This window comes from Oxyura jamaicensis, chromosome Z (genome assembly GCF_011077185.1).
Source record: "Oxyura jamaicensis isolate SHBP4307 breed ruddy duck chromosome Z, BPBGC_Ojam_1.0, whole genome shotgun sequence".
Classification (NCBI taxonomy): Eukaryota; Metazoa; Chordata; class Aves; order Anseriformes; family Anatidae; genus Oxyura; species Oxyura jamaicensis.
In genome coordinates this window covers 76,794,662-76,822,636 of record NC_048926.1, presented here as the reverse complement: position 1 = coordinate 76,822,636, position 27,975 = coordinate 76,794,662, and the positions used below count along the sequence as shown (strand labels likewise).

General features: G+C 37.8%; 1 protein-coding gene across 2 annotated transcripts in view; it reads left to right on the top strand.

The window, feature by feature from the left end:
• Nucleotides 1-27,975, top strand: part of EDIL3 (EGF like repeats and discoidin domains 3) — a 267,133-nt gene that overhangs the window by 47,045 nt on the left and 192,113 nt on the right. The gene's annotated exons all lie outside the window — the stretch shown is intronic.

Genomic DNA, 27,975 nt, shown 5'->3' with positions numbered 1-27,975 from the left:
GTGCAAGTTGGGAGCTATGTTTCATTTATCTCCTTTGGAAAGAATTTTCTGCCACAAAGAACACAGGTCATGCAAACAGATTTTCTTCCTGCTGCTTGGCTTGCTACTAATGTTGGCTCAGTCAGCCAGACTGTTCTGCACCGTGCCTGTATGTTATAAGCTAGACATGCATTTTCCAATAAGAAACAACACTTACAATTGGGTGGAAGCCTGTGCATTGTGTAATATAATGTGAACATGACAAGTGAATGAAGAATTTTAATTCTGTGTTATAGGAAGTCAGTTGTAGGATTTACAGAGAGCAAAGTTCTGTTTTACAGAATGTCAGTCCACCTGCAGTGTTTTAACACCAGATATAATTGAGAGCCGTTTCATCAGCCACACCTTTCCAAGAAAAGTAGAGGTGGTGACTGCAAATGAGGTAACAGGAAGCAAGAAGTCAAAACATTCCCAAATGATATTCTGGATATTCCTAAAAACATATAGACTAAAACCAAGTAAATTTAAATTATTTCCTCAGACAGTCTGGGCAGTGTTTTGCTTGATAATGGAAGATACCATATTATCAATGCCCAGAGGCCCCTTGTAGCTTTAGCATAAAAGCAAATACAGGCCTATTATGTACCATCAATATAATACTTGAAGTCAGGTTATATTATTTTCCCAGTCTCCTTTCGAGTTGCTATTTGGCCCCCTAAAAAATCTCTGGTTCAAAATGAGGAGTGCTTGCTTACCTGAATCAGTGTGGATGTCTGGGAGAAATGAAGGATTTGTCAAAGCTTCTGGCTGCAAACTGTAGCTTAATGGATGGACCAGTTAGTGAGTAAGGAGCTGGTTCTATATGGTTGCACTCAAAGAGTTGGGGTCAATGTCTCAATGTCCAAGTGGAGATCAGTGATGAGTGGTGTTCCTCAGTGGTCAGTTTTGGGACTGGAGGTTTGACATCTTTGTTAGTGACATGGGCACTGGGATCAAGTGCACCCTCAGCAAGTTTGATGATGACACTGAGCTGTGTGGTGTGGTTGACACATCCAGAGGGACCCGGGCAGGCCTGGGTGGGCCTGTGCGAACCTCATGGAGTTCAAGGCCACGTGAAAGGTCCTATACCTGGGTCAAGGCAATCCCAAACCCAAATACAGGCTGGGCAGAGAATGGATTGAGAGCAGCCCTGAGGAGAAGGGCTTGGGGGTGGTGGTTGATGAGAAGCTCGACATGAGCCGACAATGTGTGCTTGCAGCCCAGAAAGCCACCCGTAGCGTGGGCTGCACCAACAGCAGCGTGGGCAGCAGGGTGAGGGAGGGGATTGTCCCCCTCTTCTCTGCACTCATAAGACCCCACTTGGAGCCTGCGCTCAGCTCTGGGGCCCCCAACACAAGAGGGACATGGACCTGTCCAGAGGAGGCCATGAGGATGATCAAAGGTGTGGAGCACCTTTCCTACGAAGGAAGGCTGAGGGAGCTGGGGTTGTTCAGCCTGGAGAAGAGAAGGCACCAGGGAGACCTCACAGCGGCCTTCCAGTGCCTAAAGAGGGCTGCAGGAAAGCTGGGGAGGGACTCTGCATCACGGGTGTAGGGATACGACAAGAGGTAATGGCTTTAAAGTAAAAGAGGGAAGATTTAGATTAGATATCGGAAGAAATTCTGTATTGTGAAGGTGGTGAGGCACTGGAAGAGGTTGCCCAGAGGAGCTGTGGCTGCCCAAACCCCGGCAGTGCCCAAAGCCAGGCTGGATGGAACTGGGAGCAGCCTTGTATGGTAGGAGGTGCCTCTGCCCCTGGCAGGGGGTTAGAGTAAGATCCTTTAAGGTCCATTCCAAACCATATCACTCTGTGATACTGTGAAGAGCGCCAGTAGTGCAGGTATTACAAGAAAGATTCCTGTCAATTATTTATTTTTAGTTTAGTCATTCTTAATATATTTTTTCTGGCACCCCCAGTTTTCCTGGTCATTGACTGCAGCATTCATTATTTAGATTTTTTGCTTTGAGAAAGCCATAGTTCCTGCAGATACATTGCTTTCTTCTTTCCTCCTTATGGCAGTTTCAGTAATACATTTGCACTGCATGTTTCATGCAACCTATAAATTTTAAAAATCGTTATTGTAAGAAAAAAAATAAAAATAATAATTGCTGGCTTGTTGCAAAGTAATTATTAAGAAGCAGGCACCCAGGAAGGTCTCCCTGTTGTGTGTGTTTACTGCTTGCTTGTTACTGTGACTTACTCTGTATATATAATTCCCAGAAGCTATTACTTAATGGGGATGGAAGAGCTGGGTCCCATTTGATAAATTACATTGTTTGGGAAACTGATTTTTTTTCTTTTTTTTTTTTTTTATTGACTGCTTGGGTTTTGCCAAATAAGACAAGTGAATTTCAGGATGTTTTGTTGTTTAATCGTGTTTGCCTTTTATTTATTTATTTATTTATTTTTTCTCCCCATCCCTACTCCTTTGGCTACTGTGATGCTGATGCTTCTTTGTAAGTTTAATTGACAACATTTAAGTCTATTCCATATACAATCCATTATCTATCACCAGTGTTTCTGGTAGAAAAGTAAAAATATAATAGAATGGTATTTTCTATCTTAGAACTTTTTAAAAAATCATAAAAGCATTCACATCATGACTCAAGCAATGGTATGAAGTGCTCTTTTCCTTCCTTGTACTGACATATTTGAAGAAAACACTAAAAAATGTTAAATTGAGGACATCCATGCTTGGTCAAACTATGTGGGTGAACAGTTCATGGCCACAGAATACTTTCAATGTCTGGAGTCATATCTGTATTGCAATTTTTTTTTTTTCAAACTGTTGACTGGAAATTGTCTTTTTTGTTATTTTGATGATTGCACTTCCTAAAGGATGTAACTTGAGTGTGATGGGAGGTTTTTTCTTCTGATATTACCAGGTTCCAGTGTTACATAAGGAAATATACATAAAGAAGACTATCATAAGAGATTTAGCTTAAGGTGGCAATTAAAACAGGCTCATCCAAAACCTGACACGAAATACTTAGAGCAGCAGGATCACATGTGTTAGAAAATTAATATAAATGTATGATAATACTCTTGACTAGAAGGGGTACCCATATTGAGTAAGTGGACTGAGAAGAAAAGGATATATTTCTATCCAAGCCTGTTTTTTAGGTTGGGTGGTGGTGGGCTAACCTTAAAATAGTAGCTGTATTAGCATTTGTAGCCCCCATACTGCAGGAATTTAAAATTAACTGTAAGAACCATTCATATGCAATGGACATAACAGGCTATTTCTTTATATGTCTTTGTTTGTCACTAAAAAAACAACCACCAAGAAGATAGCAGCTAACATATGCAAAATAAAACACCTACACCTGTATCCACAAATCACAACTGGGAGCTATGCAGAATTCCAAACATCACAAGATTGTATGAAGTGGTCCAAATAGCTTAAAGCTACAGACAGTGTAGTGCTTTGATCTCACAGATCAGGTTTTCATAGCAATACTGGAGAGTTATGAAATTCATCATAAATTACTATGATTCATCACATTAATCTTATTAGATCATAAATTACTATGATTGTTCATTATTTTAGCTGTGGTTTACATGTTTTTTGGACATCACTGACTATGCAATTACTTACAGAATGTCAGTTGTCACCCCTTACTTTATTAATGATAAATTAAATTATGGAGTGCGTGCAGTGGTTTGCTAGTACACTTTGCAGAACTGAAATATTTAAAAAAAAAATAAAAAAAATTGAAAGTTCCTGTAGCCTAAATCAAAGCCAGATGCTTGCTGCTTGCATCCTTTAGGACCTTTCTTGGATAGCTGAGACATAAGGTCAACATTTTTATATTTCTGTAAGCCATATGAACATTTAGATATTATTAAACTATTTAATTATGTCTTACTGTGATGTTTGAGGTAAAATTCAGGGGTTTTATTAATTCAAAAGATATGTTAGTTAAATTGCTTCAGAACAAACCTAACAGCCTTTTTATTTGTAAATATAATACTGTTAAACAAAAAGTTTTTGATTGGTCTGATAGTATATATTCTTTACCCACCAGTTGTGTTTTACATTTAATGAACTTATTAGCAAAGCAATTTTCTTTAAAATAATCCAGTACTATTTTTTTTTTGTTACAGTAGTTCTGAATTAATAACATCATAATCACAAGTTTAGAGTGAGATTTTTTTTTTTTTTCCCAAACAAAAATGTAGTAATAATAATTCAATATGTATTAGGGAGAAATACTGTTTTCCAAAGCATTTCTATGTAGGAATTTATTCTGACTGTGCATGAGGTACACTGAGCAATATTGAATTAAAAAATAAATATTTAGACACATCAGCCTGTATGAATATTTAGCTTTATATTGTATTTTAGCAACATTCATAGTCATACCAGTAGAAGATCTCAAAGCAAGCTACCATTCCCCAATAATGTCTTTTTTCTACCAGCTTCTGTGCCATAAGCTCTTGTATGACGTTTTTTGTTTTTAATAATCCTCACTGACCTTTTGAAGAAACAGAGAGAACAACATGATCATATTTCAAAAAGCAAACAGTTTAGAATCTTTCCCTAATTATGTGCAAGATAATCCTTTCTGATTTTTGCAATGGAGAAGTTGATAATAATAAAATAATAAAACAAAACAAAACCACAAACTGTTAAGCAGTTGAAAATCTGTTGGCACTCAGGGTTTGGCTTATCTGACACTAATTTTTACTGTCTTCTGATTTCTTCCTCCTGTTAAAATTTCTATCAGCTTGAAGAAAAGTTGAGATTCAGGATAGGACTGGAGATGAAAGAGAGACATTACGTGTGACAGTGATGCTGTTTGCTCATAGCATAAGAATTATACAGGAATTGTCCAATTAATATTTTTCACAGTATAATATTCTGGATGGCAAGGGAGGAGCTGAAAAAAAAAACAACCAGGTGCTAAGATGTTGAGAGGGCAGGATGGCTGTCCTGGAACAGCAGGAATAGTGAATCATGTGGCAAGTGAAAATGTGAAATCTTTTTCTTCCAGAAAGTTCTGAGAAATTTGTAATGAAGGTTATTGATATATCTGTGAACATTTCCCAGCTACCTGGTAATGGACACAAATATTGTTGTGCATCTGCTGCAATTCCAGAAGGGACGCTTGGATTAGGTATGGATATTTGAGTAATAACTGGCTCATACATCTGTTATGTACGTCAACACTTGCTGAATGTTATGTGGTTATGTGGTTATACTATTTTATTTTATTTTATTTTTACCATTTAACAGGAAAATAACATGTTATTTATTACTAAAAATAAAAAATACTGAAAGAGCCTCAAACTTCATAGTCAGATTTTTCATCTCACAAGACTGTTTGTCCTTAAGACATCAATAGAAATGATTTAATATTAAAATTAACTGTTCCAACTATTGTAAAACTGGCCAATTCAATTAATGGTGTGATCATGTATTGTGCTGTGCCTGGTTTGAAAACTTAGTGCATTATGTTATGCAAAGTGGCTTAATTTCTTGTATTAAGCTTAATGATTTTGAGCTAACATGCTAGTCAATGATCCAGTGTATCCACAAGGAAAGTTCTTGTCATTTAAAGAGGAAATACCTTAAATTATCCAGTTAATTTTCTTGACAGTGGTAGTGACCAGGTATAGTCAATCAGAATCATGTATTGAAAATCTTATTAAAGAATGTGTTGAGCTTCAAAAGATGACAGAAAACATCGGTACTGGCTTCTTAGTGAATTTCATATTTAGAAACTCAAACTACTATGACTTCTCCAAGTTCTTTAACATGCTAATCAGAAAAATCTAGGCATGCTCTGGAGGGAGAAGAATGTTATTTCACACACTACCTCCTGCCTTGATAATGAGAAGTGACAGCATCTCCTTACCCGTAACATGAGTGTTCGTCTTGTTCCTTGTGGCTCGACTGCATGGTGCGTCTGCTGGACCCCACTTCATTTTCCTTCTTCAGACCAGGCAGCAGAAGACACAGAGATCATCACTGCATACAGTAGATGATCACTGCATACAGCTGGTATTTCTCACAATGACCATTTTGTGTGTCACTTATCACACAGTTATATGGAATTTATGCTCTGATCACTCTGCATTTATTTAGTACTTGGCAGTGAGAGTATTGCAAGTTAAAGTTGGTCTGGAACTCTTTCACCAAAGTGAATTTCATGGGAAAATGGCAGAAATTCAAAACATAAACTCTTTATGGGAATACGAGTGTTGCCATAAATTTGACCAGAGAGTGTGAGGTCCAGACTTTTTTGATACAAGCTCAAATCTTTCATCAGGTTAGACACAAAATAATGCATATTCTTGTACATGTGTCCATGCTGGTTTTATTTGCCAAACACTATTTTTTATACAGCTGTAGACTTTTTGCCTCGTTGTAGAGTTAAAAAAAAAAAACACCAACCAAACAAATATTAATAATAAAAAGTTTTTTATACTTCCTCACATGTGAATTCTTATACTGGATTATAGCCATCCAGCCCTAATGCAGTTGAAATTTGGATTCACAGTTACTACTACTTAACATTCAGGGACAGTCTGACTGTATAGTCATACAGTGTAACTTCACCACTCAGCAAATGGCACCGGTTTTGCAGTGTGAAAAATAAATAGATCTTACTGATCTGGGGAAGATACACAAATGTCTGGCAGGATGTCATATGAGGCCAAATGCCACAATTTTCTAACATTTTTTACGGGTGCATTGAAGTCAAGGGGAGTTTTTTCTTACTGAAAACATAAAATCTAGTTCTACATGAGTGTAACCACCTGACTGCTGTAACCATACCCAGACCACTAAGAGATGTGGTAGTCCCTATGCATGGACAAAAATGATAGCATTCCAAATCTGTTCCATGGTATTACAGGAGGAGCGTAAGATGTGTTGATTTTTAGGGAGATACCTCATCATGCTTTGTGGTTTCCATTCAGACAGGTGGGAATTCAGAGTACCAGGAGAAGAGCAGGATGAACAGAGAAGGATGAGAAAACAGACACATTCTCTTTGAGCAGCTTCAGTCAGGAGAAGAGAGACAATGCTGTAAATATAGAGATACTGTGAATTATTAATCTGTAATGCCATTTACCAGGATGTTATTTCAGTTTATTTTTGCTTTGTAAACTGGACTTCAGAATACAATCCATCTTAAAATAAGCAAAATGCACTAGCCACATGTGTGTTGAATGTGAATCTTAATACATCCTGAGATATTTTTTTTTGTTTAAAACTAGCAAGGGGGAGAAGCAGGGAAGTAGAAGTATTTTTTTTTCTGGAATATGTGTGCACTCCCCTGTGCCCAGATAGTCATCTTTTTATGAAAGCAGATTAATTTGGGAGTACCTGTAATCCAGACTTCATTCAGTTCGGTGGTTGTTGTGGTTTAACCCAGTGGGCAGCTAAGCACTGTGCAGCACTCCACCCCAGTGGAGGGGAAAATTATAGTAGTAATATATATGTAATAATATATATATATTTGAACAAAGCAAGTGATGCACAATGCAGCTGCTCCCCAACATGCGGACATGGTACAGGCATGGTACATTCCTCTGGCAAGTTGGGGTCAGCTGTCCTGTCTCTGCCCTCTCCCAGTTCCTTGTGTACACCCAGCCTGCTCACTGGCAGGGCAAGGTGAGACGCTGGAGAGTTCTTGACTTAGTGCAAGTACTGCTCTGCAATAACTAAATCATCTGTGTGTTATCAGCATTATTCTCATCCTAAATCCAAAACATGGCATGATACCAGCCACTATGAAGAAAATTAACCGTATCTCAGCCGAAACCAGGACAGTGCTCAAGACCTGAAGAACAAATCCTGCAAGCTGCTCTGTACAGGGTCTTTGAAGAGCCCCTTTGATGTCCATGGAACAGATTACATTTGAAGTCAGGTGGATCTTTGAAATGTTAGGATTATCATAATGCTTTCTGTTCAGAAGACCTAGGAATGGAAGCTAACATTCAAGAATGTTTTAGGAAGGTGCTGGGAGACTGGAAGGTCTTAGGATGATTTGCAGCCTTTATAGAACTCTGATTATCTGTGGTTAGTGAACTTCACACATACCAGGGAAGGCACTGGATGCTTGCCCCGGCTGGGTGGTTAGTCTTAAGGTAGTCCAAATGTTGGTCCTTTTTCTGGGTCAAACCCCATGCGCTACTGCTAAGGCATCTAAACCCATTACAATGGTCTTGCATAGAGACTGAACTTGATCAGAAGTATTCCTAGAGCAGGGCCCACTCAGATTCTCAGCTATAGTCTGTCATTAGAAAAATGCATGTTCAATACTTCTAGAATTCATTCATCTGAAACCCAGATGTGCATGATAATGATGCAGAGCAGGCAAAGGCACCAAAACCAAACAAAAACAACCCAAGCTAACTGGAAACATATGGGCACTTCCTGAATTTGTGTAGAGAGAAAGAATCACAATCTCATGAAAATGTATATTCTTCATTATATATAGCCTGGATAGCATAGCAAAAGAGCTTAATATAGCACGAGAAGAGGGTTGTAGGGAATTAGTCACTGCTCCCTTTTCCACAATGGCGGCAAGGAGATTCAGAGATAGAGGCAGCATCCACTACCTCATAACTGTCCCTTCTTTTATGACCTATTTTTTTTGTCTTGTGTGTATCTGGAGCAATGGAGGACAGAAGAGCCTCCTACAAGAGGGTCTTCATTTCCCCTGTTTGTCTGATAAAGTAGTTCTCATTTTTCAGATGCTGACACCAGAGGAAAGGGGATTTTTTATATTTACAGATTCTGTGTTGGTTGTAGTACAGGTCTGCTGCACAATCCCACAACGGTCTATACTGATAGTTCTTAACCCTGTCCTTGGCGTTGAGCTATGTCAGGTGGCAGTCTCCTGGGCAGTGTCTGGTACAGTCTGGAAAGTGGGATTTAGAGATTTAGTAGTGGGCATGTTGGATGAGTCACCTATTAAAAAAACAAAAAAAAAAAAAAAAAACAAAAAAAAAAAAAAAAAAAAGAGAGAGAGATTTACAGGCCCAATATGTTGTAGATCTTTTTTGTTTGTTCATTGGTGTTGGGTTTTTTGTTCGTTTCTTTAAGATGGCCATAGATAAAGATGTGTTTTTTGGTTCTACACACCATTTTTAATAACCTATGTTTTGCTGAGTTTTGTGAAATTGCTATTGCAGTAAGGGGAAGATTTCTTACAAAAAGCTAATCAATAAGTTTTGAACCTGATCTAGCAGACAACATTTTGTACTCATTTTTTTACAACATCAGGTATTAGGATTTATGATGAAGTAGATGATGATGGTGGTACAGATAACTTTCTTGTTTAAAGGAGAGGCCACAATAGCCCTGGATCTATGAGTTTATACAGCCTACATTTTAATGCAACTGACTAGGCTACATCTGTAAAAAATGCTTACAACTTTTCAATCAGTGATTTTTAAGACAGAGCTTTCCAGCACTCAAATACTGTACTTTCTATTATTATTTCTATTATTATAACTACTTTGTGGTCATTATTTTTAATCTAGTTTACATGATAATGTTTTATCTGAGGTTGGAAGATGTGATGTCTTCATTACACTTCTGAGAATCCTACCAAATTTGATTCATCCTTACTTTTATTAATTTATAGCCGTGGTGGTTTTACCCAGGTGGGCAACTGATCTCCACCACAGCCTCTCACTCACTCCCCCATCACTCCCCCACTTAAAAGGGAAAGGGGGAGAAAATAGGATGGAGAGGGCTCAAGAGTAGAGATAAGGACAGAGATATCCCTCAACAATTATTGTTAAGGGAAAAACAGACTCATTATAGGGAGATTAGTAAAAATTATTGCCTATCACTTACAAGCTAGAGAAGTGAGAAACAAAGGAAAGAAACCAAAAACACTTTTTTTTACACTTTTATTTTTTTTTTCCCTTTCTTAAATCTATTCTCACAGAGGCACAAACAACATCACTTAGTGGCTTGGCTCTGGCCAGCGACGGGGCCCTTATCTAACATGAGTTGGCTTCTGGATTCTTCTCACAGAAGCCAACCCTATTGCCCCCCACTACCAAAACCTTGCACGTAAACCCACTACAATATCATGCTCCCGCAAAAGAAAAGAATTCAGTGCAGTACAGTAGTAGATCTGTCTTTGATCTATAGTTATTCAAGATACTTCTATTGTGATGCCTTGTAAATTGCTTTTAATAGCTAAGCTTTTTCGACAGTGTTGTTAGGCAGCCCCCACAAAAGTTAATATCCCAGCTTGCTTGGCACCTGCTGCAAGGAAAAGATCCATCTTGTATTGTCTTCCTTTCAGTCTCCTACCAGGCTAGATGTGTAAAGAATAAGCAGTTTGCAAAATGCTGAAATCCAGCAGGAGCTTAGTTTGAAGTGATTTGTCTTGAACTATGTGCAATATCCTGATACCTTGAATGCAGCTGTCATAACCTGAATCACTTTATTTCTGAATAATATAGCAGGCTTCAGCAAATAACTTTGTGCAATATAATAAATGTCTGACACCTTTCAGTTTTTTTTTTTTTTTTTTTTTTTCGTATAGCACAAGTGTGAATAAGGGATTAGTATTTTTAATTGATTTCTACAAATTACCTTACATGTATGACTTACATGTTTGATTTAAGCAGACCTAGAAGAAGCTATTTTCAGCAATTTGTGGCTGAGAAATTCAGCACTGATAACATCTCTAGAGCACACTAAAGGGCTCAAGAGTTTGTAGACACCTTTGAAAATAATAGCTTCAAACCTACTTAGCCAGAAAACTGTTGCAGGTGTGTAACGAGTGGAACAATCCTAAAAGGTTGTACACAAATTGAAAAGCAAACACTAACTACCAACTGAATGAAGTTCAAATAAAAATAAATTGGGCTAAAAAAAGGCAGAATTAATCAGCAATTTATGAGAAATTGAAAACATAGTAGAAACATTGCTGGATTAAAAAATAAATGAGACAGGAAATTAGAGGAAAGGATAGAAGCAACACTGTGAGGAAATAAAATCCAAAGAAGTTGTTTCAAAAATTGGTTTTGGTGATACAGTATAAATAAGTAATGGAGAAAGCAATTCAAGTACTGCTTTTATTGACAATGTGGAACAGGAATAATGCCATTAAACTAATGGAGTTACTTTGGACTCACACAAGAGTAATGCAAGTCGCATTTGGATTTAAACCGATTCTGCTGATCTTGTTAGAAGATGTTGTGTAACTGCTCCTGATGTAAAGATCTGGAGCACCAGTGTCCTGATCCAGCCCTGTGGAAGTCAGTAAGAGTTCTGCTTTTAACTTCCCTGGGAGATTTATTAGGCCGTAAACCTGCAGGAACACCAAGTGTTATGCAAATAATTCTTTTATCAATCCGGATGCTCCAGCACAGCTATGTGCTGTGTGCTGCTGCTTCTTGCCAGTAATGAGGCAGTGTAATTGCAGGGAGCCCTGCCTGCCTCCTGGCTTGTCCAGAGCAGCTCTGCCTGCAGCTCCGATGGGGAGGAAATCTGATTTAGGAAGGTGATCCTGTCCTTGCCCTTAGTGGTAGCCAACTGAGGTACGATGCTAAGTGGTGGTCTGTGGCTGCGTGGTAGGAAATGTTTTCAGAGTGTTAGTCTGAGGTCAAGATCAAGGCAAAGCAATGGCAGCAGATAACCCACAGTGTTGCTGGCCCGTGAGCTGACTCCCTGGGCAATATAGAAATGGGCACAGCAGTACAGCTTTAAACTAAATACATTTTTAAACTAGCACAGATTAGATTTAAGGAATAAATTCTTCCCTCAGAGGGTGGTGAGGCTCTTGCACAGGCTGACCAGAGAAGCTGTGGCTGCCCCATCCCTGGAAAGGTTCAAGGCCAGGCTGGATGGGGCTTTGGGCAGCCTAGTCTGGTGGGAGGTGTCCCTGCCCATGGCAGGGCATTGGAATGAGATGATCTTTACCAGATGACTGTTCCAACCAAACCATTCTACATTTCTATGTATGCTATACATTTACTATGCATGCTATGCATGCACAGTACTATAAAAATTAACTATATTTTGGGGAGGGGAGGGATCAACAACAGCTGTTTGGTTGTTGTTGTTGTTAGAACAAAATTAAAATCTAAGCCTGTCCTCAGAGGAAGTTAAAAATAAAAATAAATTTAAAAGTCCCAGGTCTAAACATGCAACTACCATACACAAAAAAATAATGGCTGATTACTTTAATGAGGACCACAAATAAAAGGAAAAATACAGGAATTCCCTAATGAGCCTCTGAGTTGTTGTTAATAGCTTCATTTGAGAAGAAATACATTGAATCTCAGAATCACTCCTATATTGTATTGTCAGTCTTTTTTACTGAAATCCCTTTGTTTGTCAGGATCAGCCACTAGCAATCCATTTTTGTGTACCCACAATAACTCTTTTATATTTCCTGTCAGTGAATAATGAGGCTTCTCTAATCACCTGTTTGTGCTATATAACTACTGTGTTCTTTTTTGTTGGAATGAATTACTGGATACTAACAGCAGATGATAAAGAATAACATGTAAGCCAGGGCATGGAACTAGAGACAGGAGGAAGTTAATTTTACTGAATTTTATCTTTGGGGAAAGAAAGGAAGATGCCCAAGTGATGTTAATTGCATGAAAATGTTTGTAGTTTGAACATTTGTTGTTGTACAAGGACAGGAGGAAGTAGGACAGCAGTGATGAACTTGTCCTGCTCTGAACAGTGAGTCAGTGCAGGTGAGCAAAATAAGCGCTGACCCAAAGTATTAACGCTGTTGCAGTATTATCACTGTTCCATTTCTGAAGGTGTCCAGGCACAAGAATTTATGAATTGAAAGAAGGTATTTTCAGGTAGCTTCTGTATGTGAGACATACATGTATGTGAGCTTCTGTATGACATGTGAGAAAGAGCATCTGTTCTTGTTAGGAAGCGGGTATTCTGCACATTTCTGTGTCAGCAGCTGTTGACTGGATGATGCTAAAAGGCTTCATAGATGTGTCATACCTCAATTTTGATTCATAGAATCATAGAATCATAAAATATCCTGAGTTGGAGGGGACCCATAAGGATCGTCAAGTCCAACTCCTCACACCGCACAGGCCTACCCACAATTTTAGACCATGCGACTAAGTGCACAGTCCAATCTCTTCTTAAATTCAGACAGGCTTGGTGCAGTGACTGCTTCACTGGGGATCCTGTTCCTTTGTGCAACCACCCTCTCGGTGAAGAACCTCTTCCTAATGTCCAGCCTAAACTTCCCCTGCCTCAGCTTAACCCCATTCCCGCAGGTCCTATCACTGGTGATTACGGAGAACAGGTCACCTGCTTCTCTACTCCCCCTCACAAGGAAGTTGTAGACTGCAATGAGGTCTCCCCTCAGTCTCCTCTTCTCCAGGCTGAACAGGCCCAGTGGCCTCAGCTGCTCCTCATATGTCTTCCCCTCTAGGCCCTTCACCATCTTCGTCACCCTCCTCTGGACACTCTCCAATAGTTTAATGTCCTTTTTGTACTCTGGTGCCCAGTACTCGAGGTGAGGCCACACCAGTGCAGAGCAGAGCAGGATGATCACTTCCCTCAACCAAAAAGCAATGCTGTGCTTGATGCACCCCAGGACCTGGTTGGCCCTCCTGGCTGCCAGGGCACGCTGCTGGCTCATGTTCAGCTTGCTGTCAACCACAACCCCCAGATCCCTCTCTGTGGGGCTGCTCTCCAGCGTCTCGTCACCCACTCTGTACGTATAGCCAGGGTTGCCCCTTCCCAGGTGCATGACCCGGCTCTTGCTTTTTTTAAACTTCATGTGGTTGGTGATCACTCAGCTCTCCAATCTGTCCAGATCTCTCTGCGATTATGATTATGAAATGTGTTGTCAGTATTGGGCAGTATTTAAAATGAGTCACAACAAAGTTTAGTGAAGTTCCTTGTAAATCATCTTTTTTTCCTAGGAAAAAAAAAAAAAAAAAAAAAAAAAAAAAAAAAAAAAGAGTAAAATCACAAATTCACAACGGCAATATTTGCCATAGATAGTGAGGACTGAACAAATACCAAGTACCTCTAATACGGATGTAAATTATAGAACTGAAAATGTTCACCACCAATACCACCACGGCCCTTGCCCCAGAATTCTTTTCAGATAGTACTCTTTGTGTATTTTAAACATTTCAAAACCATTTAGAAATGTTCAAAAATCCAGAAATAACCTCAATATCTTTAGAATTTATACTTGTTCTCTCCATTTTTTATTTTTATTTTTTACTATAAATTTTTCCTTTGCCTGAACAATCCAGTGGCTTGAGTGGGTTTCCACAGTATCCCAACAGTTTGTTTTAAAATGCAGTAAATTTAATCTACTCTTATCTCAGACTTAATTGACAAGCAAAGTATTTTTTCTTTTATCTTTATAACTTGAAGAGATTTGAGGTTATGCAGAGCAAAATGAATTTTCCATGAAATTCCATGTTTCCAATTAGCAGTGGAAGAAAATATACTTGCATGAATTATTCTCAGAGATGACTTGGTTTACTGTCTTTTTTTTTTTTTTTTTTTTTTCTAATTATAGTAGTGGCATAGAATTTTATTTTGCATACTTTAAATATTGTATACATTTATTTATTTTATATGTATATGTGCGTATATAAATGAATGTTATATTGGTATGGGGCTAGCTCCATACAAATCCATGTAGAGACCCAGTTCTTACCCAAAACAAGCTACAGTTTTCTATTGTGGCATCCCATTTCTAGAAATGGTAGGAGTGAGGAAAGTGGAAAAAATGAGGTGTCATTGATGTACAGTGACAAAGGTAAACTCTAAATTTACCTATAAACTGCAATCACATTCTCCCTGTGTTTCTCCATGCCTGATGAAAAATGACATTAATTTGTTTATTATGGATTATGTTTATTCACTATATACATATATTCATAATATTCATTGTTTTCACCTTTTTGTATTTTTCTTTTCCTTTTGTATTAACTCTCTGTCTAGTCTGATGTTTTTAAAAATACATGTTATACATGCAGACTTAGACTTCTGCTAAATGCTGAAGAACAGTAATTCAAACACAACTTAAACAGTTAGCTGGGAACATCCTAAATGTAATTAACCATATCAACATTACCTGGATGCAGTTAGTAAAGCAAAACTGTAGATAAACCAAAGTAGGAGGCCAGTTACTCATAGCATCACCTTCTTTTTTCTCTACTACTTGAAGCCAGAATGGGAGACCAGCTTAATTTTTGAGCTCACTTAAGACATTCTGTTGAGCCTTGGATGCACCTGAGATGTTGAAGGGCAGGTCAATGACTTGGCCTTGAGGCTGCAAGCAATTACAGTTCCCCAGATCTGATATTCTGGTTGTCATGAGACACCAGACAAGAAACAAGTTACAGGAACATGCATCTGTGTTCAGAATTTTGCTGAAATAGAATAGCATTTAGTCAAGGATCCATTTCTATTATTATTAAGATTACAATTAGGGTTCCTTTTACAACTTACTGTACTAAAAGTATCATATTCTCAGCCCTTCCATTTGTGAATATCTTTCATTTATACTATTCTCTGCTGGGCTTAACTTTTATTTCTTTCCTCTTCATTTTTCAATGACTCTTCCCAGTTCTTCATTTTCAAACTTTACTCTCTAGCAAACAAAAAGCAGTAAGCTCATTCAAGCTGCAACCTTCTCCATTTGGGTTTGGTTTACCAGTGAGTGCTTGGAGGGCCACTGAGCCATCTACATTTTGTAAGCAGCAAGGCCAAATGGCTGCTAATTGTCAGTTCTGTGCTGCACAATTCAGGACAACACAGGTGTATGTGAAGCATTTGCAACCAAACAATTTTATGTAGTCCAGTATAGGAGCCCTTGGCCAAGTCCTGTTTTAGGTGTCTTTGCATCACATTCAGCTGCATAGAATGAAGTTAAAACTCAGGTCTTACATGATGCATTTAGTTGAAATGTGCCTAGCAGATATGTAGTTTCATGGAATTTTGTGTTTTATTTAGGGAAAATCTAGGGCCGGAAGAAACCTTTTACAGTAAAGGTATACAGTACAATCTACACCTGAATCTTTATATGTGCAGAAGATTTAGATTTTATTCTATTTCTGAACATGTCTACCCAAAGATGATAAAAAATACATCTGTACATCTTTCCAGAGACTCTTTCCAAAAATTACCAAAGGGATATGCATAATTCATCCCCAGAGCTCTAATGTTACTGCTAGCTACATCATCTGAAATAAACAAAATTGCTTTTTTATTGTAGCTGACAGCCCTAATGCACTTATTATTTCATATCTTTCACAGGAGGGGCACATATCTTCATTACCTAATTATTATTCTGAATGTGATCAGTAACATCACCTTTCTGTAAAGTCAGAAAGAAAATGATTAAAACCAGCAAGACTGTTTTATCTCTATAGGTGACATTATTTATTTATTTATTTATTTTTATTTTTTTTGTGTGTGTGTGTGTGGTGACAGAACTTTCATTGGGGATGGATTTAAACATCCATATGGACAAAAAATGCATGGGATGAATGCAGTAAGGTCAGGCAATTATAACAGTCAAAACTTTGCAGATATTTTGCTTTCTTCTCTTTGCTATTGTAGAAGACGTCATTGTAGAAAAAGTTTTGTAGAAAAAGTAGAGTGTTCAGTGCCTGTTCAATGCCTAATAAAATAGTTTCCTAGCATGACAGTGAGCTTTGGAATTGAAACCTCTGATTGCCTCCACATTCAATGCTTGCTTTGCGTCAGTCTGCAAAGTGGTTTTGATGTGTGTGAGCTAGATTTCTGAGGACATCAGGCTACAAGCTGTGCTCAGATGGGAGATTAATGCACCTTAACCCCAATGATTACTCAAGGATCCGAACCACTGGCTGGTCACTTGGGCACCTTCTAACTAGAGGGGAAGTGACTAAATCTGAAAAATAAAATAAAATAAAAATCTCAGGCTTCATGTAATGCAGATACAGATGCCTCAGCACTGAATGCTTTGAAATACTGGTCCACTCGTGTTGTCCCTGGTGGTTTTCTAACTTAGATGTAGCCAATGCTAACTGCTTCGTAATGTGTTTTCATATCTGTTTTACAGTTCAGAGTACTGTTTGGAAATAGAATACTCCTACATTTTTCTTACATGTTTTGAAACTGTTGATGAAGATGAATGTGTGTGTATTTTTGTATAAATGAATGTATTTTGTATAAACGTAGACATATATTTAAGGACTTTTGTGGGATTTCAGACTTCAATGATTTTTTCAAAATTCTGAAAACTGAATAAAAAAATTGTTTTGTGTTTGTTATTTTAGATACCTAATTGGGGATATTGAATATCACCTATTTCGTAAATATTGTTGACATGTGTCTAAATAAAGTATTTAAAACTGGGTATCAAAAAAATAGAGGTAACTAGAGATCAGTGAATACTTTTCAAAGAGTAATGAGAATATGTTTAGAACTCATTGTTTTAAGTTATTTTATTTTGGTGAAGATAGGAGGATATTATGAGTGTAATAGGAGTTTTAAAAACTGTTAATGATGACTTTTTAATCGCTCAGCTTCCAAATTTGGATTTACTTTGTATGAGAAAAGATAAATTCGCCAGTGCAGATGAAACTAATAATTGCCTAGCAACCAGAGCCTGAATTTTTTCCAATATAGACCAAACAAAGGAAAAGCAAACCACTTTTATTTCTATATATAGTGTATGTGTAAGTATGGAGCTAAATATATGTAAATATGTAAATAAATATATGTAAATAAATATATATACACATACACACACACTCTGGTGGTGCCAAAAGATAAACCTCAAAAGCTATGGAGCCAAGGGAAAAGCAAAAATAAATAAAAAACTGGAGATGTCAAATGTGGAAGAAAATCAGGAATATTTTAACAGCACAAAAGTGATATTTCCACAATAAGTTTTATTTTTTTGGCAAAAGTCCCTCTTTTCTCACAAATGAATTAAAGGCAGAAATTGGAAAGAAAAGGTAACTTCCAAGTCAATAATAATGTACCTAAATGCTCCCAGACCATAAGGAAGTGAAAGAATGAGGATGTCTCCTATTCAAAGAAGGTTATAAACCTAAGAATGCTTATGTTAAAGGGCACCCTCTGGACTGTGGTACTGGTTGGACTTCATGGAAGGCAGGGGATGAGGAAGGGAGAAGCTACTGTGTCTGAGCTGTTCTCTGATCAGGCCTTAGGACTAATTGTTCAGAAACTATAGACTGCTGTTCAGAAACAATGAATCTTCTGAAGAAAGATTTAGGAGGAGCTAACAACCAAAACCAGAACTTAGGTTAAGTTAAACAGGAAATCTAGCTCCCTGTATTGACTATGTCATGGTCATCAGTATATAACTGGAGCCTATCAGCAGTTAATGGACAAACCAACAGGAGCCCAGATGATTGCTGACAGAAACCACCTGAAGTTGTATCAGGAAACACAGTACTGTCTAGCAAGAAATATGAATATTATACTAAACAAGATATTACATGTGAGCATACTATTCAGATTCTCTTGATCAGCTTTGAAAGCAAAGGACAAGTAACTGGAAATGATAATGTATTCACATCATGATTTGCTATCTCTCCCAAAGTTTTAATTGAGCAAAACACAATAATGGGGAGGGAAACACTTTAGACTTGTACAGAACATCTCAATTTAAGCTCTTATTCTTCCCTTTTCATAAACCTCTCTTGCCCTGTAAATCTGAACAAGTGCTGAAATATCAGTTGATTCACATGTTGGTGAGTAGTAGATAAGTTTAGCAACATGCCCAACGTGAATGACAGCTGAAATCAGAGCAGTATGCTGTGGTGGTTTCATAGTAATGGGCAACAGCTCCACCACAGCCAGTCTTTCACTCCCCTGCCTCAAAAGGAAAGGGGGAGAAAATATGATGAAAAAGGTTCAAGGGCTGAGATAAGGACAGGGAGATCACTCAACAGTTACCATCACCAGCAAAATAAACATAGACTAGGGAGATTAATGCAATTTATTAGCCATTACGAACAGACTAGAGCAGTGAGAACAAGTAAAACCATCTTCATCCTACCCACCCTCTTCCACCTCCTCCATCGACGTGGTGCAGGGGAACAGGAAATGGAGGCTGCAGTCAGTCCCTGACGCTTCATCTCCACCACTCCCTCACAGTCCTTCTCTGCCCCTGCCCCCCATGGGGTCCTTCCCACAGGATGCCGTCCTTCCCAAACTGATTCTGCAGGGGCTGCCCACAGGCAGCAGCTCTTCAGGAACTGCTTCCACACGGCTCCGTACCACAGGGTCCATCCATCCCCCAGGAGCACACTGCTCCAGCACGGGTCCCCCACAGGCGGCAGCTCCCCCCAGACCCCCTGCTCCTGCGTGGGCTCCTCTCCACAGGCTGCAGCTCTGGCCCGGGGCCTGCTCCTGCGGGGGCTCTCCACGGGCTGCAGCCTCTTCCAGGCCACATCCACCTGCTCCACCAGGGGCTTCTCCACATGTGTTGTATGCCTGGAGCACCTCCTGCCCTCCTGCTGCACTCACCTGAGGGGCTGCAGGTAGGCTTCTCTTTCATTTCTCACCTGTCTCTCCTAGCTGCTGTGGCACGGCAGGAATTTGTATTTTTTTCCTCTTTCTTCAATCTGCTCTCCCAGAGGCCCAAGTGGTGTCACTCATGGCCCCACTCTGGGTAGCAATGGTTCCCTTTTGTAGCAGGTGGACCTTGCTCATCTCTCTCAGCTGCTGGGCTCTGCTCGCACATGCTGCACCTGCAGCCCACTGCTACCAAAACCATGCCACATAAACTCAGTGCATATGTGTGAGGAGAGCCTGGGTAATGTTTGCCACCTTCATTATGGAAGGTTGTATTGGTAGGGATCCAGGCACCTGCATTAAAGACATTCATCAATGGCTTCCTTGCTTGTGTTAGGAAAGAACTGTGGTTGTTAGCAGAGGCTGGATGCTCACTGGTGGTATCAGTTGACCAGGGATTTCCCTGATACCAGGGAAATATATCTCTTTTTGTCTGATGAAACAATGTCCGAATGCATGTCTGCTTTTCCCAAATCCTAGTACCAGTGCATGGATGAAATCTTTTCCACAAGTTGCAAAAAATATTCAGAAATGCATTATATAACTGCTCCTCTTTTAATCACTTTTGATCCCTTTCTTACTAATGAAGATTTGAATTGACAGGAATAGTTCATCTTTTTCCCTGAAGACATACTTGGCATAGAAATGAACTCTCTGTAACTACAAAAGAGAGAAGAGTTTACTTTTTAAGCTGTTTTCTACTTCTACTTGTATTTCATATTGTCAACCATCAGATGCTTGAAAAGCCTGTAGCACAGCAGGCTGAAGTACAGTGACCTACTGCTCTTTCACATTCAAATGAATAAAGTAGCTCATGCTGTAGAGCTTTAGAAAGGGAAGAGATTATACTTTTTTAAGGCAGAAAAGGATTTATTATGATATAAATTAATCTCTGCAGGCATTACTTCAGGGCTCTATTCTAACCCTGAAAGCAGGGACACACTTTTACAGTATTGTACTACTAGACTAAATGCAAAGCTTAAGTCAGCACTTCATCTTCACCCTGGATTAATACTTCAGCTTAGTCCTAGGGTGGTAATCTAATGAGAATTCTCTGATTAGAAAAATTTGGTTTTCTTTTCACAGTGCCATCTCAGGTTTTCAGAAATCAGCTGGTGCATCCCCCCACTGATTGCAAGACTGGAAAAAGTTAAATTTATATAAATGTTTATGTCTAGTTCACAGCAGTATTTTGCAGGTCTAGTCCACAGATAGAAGCTGCTGATACTGTTTTATTTAAATTCATACAGTCTCTTGATCCCAGAGGCTTTCAGAAAAAGAAGCCAACCACCTCAGCTTCCATGAGACCTGTGATAAAATCATGAGTTTTTTGTTCTGAGATTTATGATCTCTTGGAAGTTTTCACATCCAGTTCAGACATGGATGTTTAGAGTCAATGATATCAATTTATTCTTTTTCTGAAATGATTTAAACATTGTGCAATGAATATTTTAGTCAGAAAGCTAGCTGAACATTCTACCTGCATAGTAAGCAAATCAGAATAGAAAACAGGCAGAATGGAGGCAGTTGAGCAACCTATACCTAGAAATTTTAACTTCCCTTTCAAATAAAAAGAGATACAAGTTAATTATTCAGCTGTCTTTTTAGCTTAGGAAAAGCAAATTAGCTCACCATTAAATCTGAATAACAGCTTACAAATTTGTTAAAAGAACTGCAGAGCTCATCTGTTCTCATGTTCACATTTTGCATCTCTGCACAGGTGTGTCTTTAATATGATTTATAGTTCTGCTTCTCGGTAGCAGTTCAGCTGTGGAGAAATAGATTTGAACTTGGATACTGTACAGATGATTCTGTAAATCAGAATACTATTAAAGCTCTTTTTTTGAAAATTGATTTTAATGTGAAACTGCTAGTGGTAGCAAGTACTTTCTCAGTCCTCTTCTGAAGTTTAGTTGCTCTTCTGGGTTTCGTGACTGGGGCTCATTTTTACTATACTTAGACTAAATTTCTATTGAATGGTTATTTTCTGGGATGTTTATTGTTTGGAGTCACCTGGAGATTTCTTCCTTGTAACAAGTTTTATTCTCATGAAAGGGAATAGCTATTCATTTTATTTCTTTAGAGACAGGTTTTAAAATAAGCTATATTTCATGTAGCAATATAGGGAATTGAAAAAAATGTAGCCGTTGTTTTAGGTAGAAACAATGGTCCATTTCTCTCCATCAATAGTGACACCAAATATTCAGCTGTGTAACACCCATTACGTAGCATACCACTAAAAGGTGGTGTACTTACCCAACAACTGACTAGCATCCTGAACTGGTGTTACAACCTTTTCAACTGTTTACCTACCGATTTAATTATGCCTTTAGTTTGGGTCTGCAGCTCCTTAGATGGCTACAGTATCAGTGTGTTTACCTTAGTATCAGCTTCTGTAAATTTCACTACTTCAGTACACAATGCTTACTAAATACATTTCACAATATATTTAATGTACAGGATGGCAAACAATACATAAGGATGCATTATCCATTCACACTTTCATATACATACTCTCTTCTTAAGTTATAGAAGAAAATGTATCCAAACACAAATTTTCACAGAATCACAGAATCACAGAATAGTCTAGGTTGGAAGAGACCTCCAAGATCACCGAGTCCAACCTCTGACCTAACACTAACAAGTCCTCCACTAAACCATATCCCTAAGCTCTACATCTAAACGTCTTTTAAAGACCTCCAGGGATGGTGACTCAACCACTTCCCTGGGCAGCCTATTCCAGTGACTAACAACCCGTTCAGTAAAGAAGTTCTTCCTAATATCCAGCCTAAACCTCCCCTGGCGCCCATTCCTCCCCTGGCGCCATTAACCCATTCCTCCTCATCCTGTCACCAGGCACGTGGGAGAATAGACCAACCCCCACCTCGCTACAGCCTCCTTTAAGGTACCTGTAGAGTGCAATAAGGTCACCCCTGAGCCTCTTCTTCTCCAGGCTAAACAGTCCCAGCTCCCTCAGCCACTCCTCGTAAGACTTGTTCTCCAGGCCCCTCACCAGCTTCGTAGCCCTTCTCTGGACTCACTCGAGCACCTCCATGTCCTTCTTGTAGCGAGGGGCCCAAAACTGAACGCAGTACTCGAGGTGCGGCCTCACCAGAACCGAGTACAGGGGGACTATTTTCTTCTGTCATTTCTTTCCTTCCAGTTTTGAAATCTTGTGGTTCCATGGGATTAAGACGTATTTATTCCATTGTCTAAAGCAGATGTTTCTTACAGTAACACTTCTGGCAGAAATCATAACAGTTATCATTCTAGGTGTTAAAAGGTAGTTGAGGGAAATTACATTCATTTCAGGATAATGATTTTGTGAATAGGGACTCAAATGCTTCTCCCATGCTTGATTCTGGACACTGTTCTTGAGGTTTTGACAGATATTCCTATACCAAGGACAATGCTGTTACAGAGTAAGTAGTTTTTATGATTTATTTTATTTTATTTTATTCCTTCATAATCATTAGTGAGCTGCGATAGCAAATTGATTTGCAAGTAGTAATGGTAGCTGACTGGTTTATGTAATTTTACAACAAAAAAACTAAGAGTGCTTTGCAAAGGAACACACATATGGTTGTGGATGGTACTGCTCAGTTTGCACGGTGCATCTTCTTTAGCCTTCATATCACAAAAAATTGTTTTCATAAACTCTGAATTTTTGTTCTTGACAAGAATTGATGGCCTGTTACCATCATGGTGTGCTGCATTATTTATATACTGCAATTGAGTTCCTTCTTTCAGGTTGTCCTTTGCTGTCAAGCAAAGTATTGCACTATTCAGTAAAGAGTCATTTAAGAGTTTTTGGGGATCTTATAGGATTAGAAAATACTCAATATGAAAACATAAAGTTTGTCAAATGGTTTATAACTGTTCTCTCCACAGCTACCTGCTTGTGGTAAGAAGCAATAGTCGTATGTTCAGAATCCTGTTGAAAGATAGAGTGGTGATGTGAAGGTATGTCAGGGAAGGTGGACTTACAGAATGGTTCCTCTTTGAGTGCTTTTAATGAAGGTTTAACCAGGTCTGCTAACTGGGTTCTCCATCGAAAAAACAAACAAACAAAAACAGTTGGTCTTAAAAATAAACAAACAAATAAATATATATATATATATTTTTTAAAAAAAAGCCTATTTGCCTAATCATTACTGGAGAGCAAATGTCTTACTATTTGAGCTTTGTTATATGTTTTTTTCTGAGTTTGGATGAGGAGGGAGAGCTCTTTATTAGAAATGTGGTTTTGAGTATGTATGTATCCCCACTTTCATTTTATTCTTTTTGTTTTGCTTTTTTATTCTTAACCTCAAAGATTTATTTGACTTGGGAATGCTCTGGAAAAAAAATTTTTTTCCTCGTGTCTTCAGTTTTTTTTTTTTTTTTTTTTTTTTTTTAAACCACATCCTAAAATTGTAGTAACTTCTAATCATTTAAATGTACTATTTGCTCCTCAATGAAGTCTGGTCTGAGACAATTTGGAGTGGATTTCTGCTTTAACTCTTTAACTCTTCCACGCATGCTGTCATGAAAAAACAGGAACTACACATATATATGCATGTATATTGTATATATAGCTACATCACTTCAAAGGAAGAGTCCCTTTAAAGAGTTAAATTCAGAGGGGTTATAAGTTCCGGCAATTATGTGCAGGGACCATCTGAACGTATCTTTCCTTAGTTCTGTTTCACAGGTCCTTGCACCAAATCTCAAAAGCTTGATGTGATGAGATTTTACAGTCTGAGAGATTTCCAAGGATGAAATAAAGACAGCAGTAATTCTAGCACAAATATTATGTACACAATGTTGTGCCATACCTTAATGCTTGAGTAGCCGTATAATGAAAGGTGCAGGGTTAATCAGACAGTAAAGAAAAAAAAAAAAATGTTTTTATTTGACACTTGCATTATTTATTGGACCCTTTTCAATACATTTCATTTAATGTACACTATTATTTTACAGTTTTTGTTTGTTTTGTTTTAAAGTATTATTATTATTAATATCAGAGTTCTGCTTACTCAGGTTTAATGTATAGAAACCTGCCACAGTTGCATGCAAACAGCATGTCATCTATCACAAGTCACCAGCACAGAGCACAGTTCTGTAGGAGCTGATCAATGGATATAATTCTTTGTGTTTATTTTATTCTCCCATTCACAATGACTCTGAGGTTAAATTCCCAAACTACTGTTGTGTTAAAGGTTGTGTCATGTGTAACATAGTACTTTAATGGTAACAAATCCCTTAATTAGTTATGTTAAAACAAAGTGCACCCATATAAGCTTTTCTCCTTCAGAGCAAAGCCTTATAAATCATATTCTGTACATCAAACTGAGTAGAATGTATAACAAATTAGAGTTCAATATTTCAACATGAATGGCCTCTCAAGAGGCACAAAATGTAAATTGAGGGGAATATTGTTGATTCAAAGTTGACATTTATTTTGCTCTGCACAATTTCACAGGCACTAAGTCATAAATAAGAGTGCTAACATTTTAAGTGAGTTTTAGTAATTTGAGTATGCAGGTTTTCACAATCTGTATGTCTAGTCTTACACAGAATTACTGCTCACTTGTGTCTGTGCACTTTCTCAGACTTTAAACAACAAAACACCAAAAATTTAATGAACTAAGCTTGCCACAGTCTAAACAAATAGTCATTTAAAACAGTAACATGAAACAAAGGCACGTGCCTGTTTCTAATCCTACCGTGAAATGGACTAGAAACAGTTAATTTTTATTTATTTATTTATTTATTTATTTATTTATCTCTTGGAGGTACATTGGTAGATAATGTCATTGGTGACTGACAATTGGTAACTGGACTGGTGAACAATTTTCCTAGTTCCCTGTGAGTGTGGATGTTAGATGTCTGCAAGGTTTCCAGGCTCACAGGTGACCACAAATTCTGAGGACAGATGGAGCATGTTGTTTTTGCTGTGTTGCCCATTATGGTTATGCACCCTGCTTGATATCAGATGCCCTCAACGTAAACAATAATAATATTATTTGTGTGAAATGTATTAAAACCTAACAGCATTTTGCTACAAGTTATTCAATCTGTATAGATAGGTCAGTTGTTTGCTTCGTGTTTTCTTATGAATACAATTGGAAATTGGTTCAGGCTAAGTCAGAATTTGTTCCCAAAGTATTTATGTTCATTCCTTGTGATTATATTCATTGTTTACACTCTTTTTGATAGTCCCATTTTCTTTAGAGGTGTACTCTGCTCATTTTTTTCTGTGATGTAATATAATGACAACAAATTTATACCAGTAATTGACAGTAGAATTTGGGTCAGGGTGGCTGGGGTCAAAAGAGCAGTTACTTCTTGAACACGGAAATAAATGACTGCTGTTAAAGTATAGCATCTGCTTTATTAGTTCCAAACTGTAGGTCAAGGTACTTCACTTCAAGCTTAAGAAGCCCACACAAATTTTCAGACAAATGAAAACAACGCAGACAGCAATGAACACTGGCTTTAGTAGGAGATTTCAGATTCTGGAAATCCAATGGAAAATTAGCCATGTGTTCAGTTTGTTAATCAGTATAAAACATACAAATGGAAGCAGTGGTTTGTCTTTCTACCTTTCTTTCTCTTTCTTGTTTTGCATAACTGAAATCTGAGTGAGGAAACATTTAGTAAAAGTGTCCCCTCTCATTTTAATAAGAATATCCATTATTATTATGTTATTCAATATAACAAGTGTCTCTGTTCCAGATTATATTTAATTAATTTGTTTAATTAAAGGTATGGGAATGCAGTTTTCAGAGCAGTCAGTTCATACTGATTGTTCTTTCACAATCAAATGCCTAAGCCACATGAAATCTAAAACATCCCCTGTGGACCAAATAATGCAATCAGCAGTCAAGCTGAGAAGGCTTGAGTTGTTTAGATTCTGACAGGAAAAAAAAAAAAAAAAAAAAAAAAAGGTCTAGGTATATCTCGTATATGTTATGGAAAGTTGTCATTTACTCTTTTCAAATTGCCATACTTCATCTTCAGCTGGACAATGTTCAGTATAAGACTGTTAGTAGTGCCAGATAAGTAGACACGACAAATCTCTGCTATGAAGGCCATTAAAGCTGTCAGATTGATTAAAAGAAAAGGGGAAAAAAAAAAGTTTGTTTGCCATTGATGTGCAGAATTCACAGAAGTTTTGTACATTGGTAAAATGGATTAAGTGATTGATAGACTGGAATTCTCACATGAGGCACTGATCTTCAGTCTGTGGGCCAGCAAGGCCTTAAAAACATTTTGGTCTTCCTTGGCATCACTATAGTCCAAAACATATTAAAATGTTTTTTATACTACTGACATAAATAGGTGGGCTTCGTGTAATTCTTTCTAGAGTTACATGTCAGAAGGCAGCTTTTAAATTAAAAAAAAATAAAAAAAAAAAAAAAAATAAGCATGCAAAAAGAATGTGCTACTTAGTTTGTTTAAATTGCCTTTCTGTAGATGTTGCTTTAAGTTGCATTTGCAAAAATTTTGCAAAACAAAACTACTTTACAAATTATTGGTATTTCTAAAAAAATACTGAGCGTAATGTAGAATAGCAATAGTAACATTCTAGAATAAAATACCTTACCTGTAAAATGGTGCAACTTTGTAAAGAATTAAAAATCATATGGTTGGGAAAAAAAAAAAAAAAAAAAAAGTGTTCCCTTCAAGATTATGAATTTGCATTTGTGCTCTGCCATGATTTTGATTTACTTGCAAAATTACATTCCATATAATGATATTCAAAGAATTTGAAGTTACTGTTATGTTTTAGCATAACACATTCAAATATTAGGAAATTCACATTCGGAGATTTGATGCTAAGATATGTGGAAGGTGTTCCTATGCCTTATGTCATATGATAAAATACAGAAATCAATAAATAGCACAAATCTGTTTTACAAGATGAAGTGTCAGATAAGTAAAAAAATCATCTAAATATGTATTTAAATATCTGATAAAAAATATGAAATGGAGGCTGCACAAAGGATATTCTTCAGGATTGCCTCCAATTATCCCACTGCAGACTGGACACAAAATTACCTCTTGTAGTTCTGTTTCAATGGAGGTGTAAAATACGTCATGTCTTGTTACCAGCATGACAGGAGAATAATAGTCATTAGCAAGACTCACAAATTTTGGATCAGATCTCAAACTGACAACAGGTATTTCAGATGTTTTCAGCAGAAGCAGTCCCATATTTCACCATATTTGTGCAACTGTGACAGGGTGTGGTTCTCTGAAGGTGCTAGAGGAGTAACAAGAGTTGGACGGGCACTCTGTTCTCTCTTTTATATCTCCTCATGAAGGCGGTTTTAAACAGTATTAGATAATGTACTGTATACACTGGTAATACTGGAGACGTGTTCAAGCACTGAGCATACGAAGCAGTCCTGGAGTGCATCTTTCAGAGTTT